The following is a 463-nucleotide window of genomic DNA, read 5'->3' as shown; positions in this document are numbered from 1 at the left end:
CCCAGCGCTTCGTCTGGCGGCTTCTGGAAAACTTGGGTAAACTTAGGTGTTGTCTGTCGGTCGGGGTAACCGCGCTGCTGGAAAAGCTTTACATCTTAAAAGCATTGCATTTAAAAATTGCCTTTTGCGGAAGGGCTGAGTTCTGGGTTTGTATCCGCGGTTCTGATGCGTCGCTATGAAAACTTGCCTTTTCAGAATTGCTGGTCAGCGTTAGCCGTGTTTAAAAGACGCAGGGGATCCAATGGGGGGCAGGTGAATTAATGGGGAGCTGATGAAAATATTCAAGGGCTGTGATTTCTGGCAGCAGTGAGATGGCAAAGCGGGAAGACTTTGATGTCTGTCTGTGGGAACAGATCTTGTGCACGTATTTATGTGTGTTCCTGGTCCTTGTCACTTTCATGTAGCTAAGCAAGAGCACTGGGGGGGGGAAAGAGGCACCTGGATTATTATACTTCATGTAATC

The sequence above is a fragment of the Chaetura pelagica genome, unplaced genomic scaffold (genome assembly GCF_000747805.2).
Source record: "Chaetura pelagica isolate M959 unplaced genomic scaffold, ChaPel_1.0 scaffold341, whole genome shotgun sequence".
NCBI lineage: Eukaryota > Metazoa > Chordata > Aves > Apodiformes > Apodidae > Chaetura > Chaetura pelagica.
Note: the sequence above shows the minus strand (reverse complement) of the source record.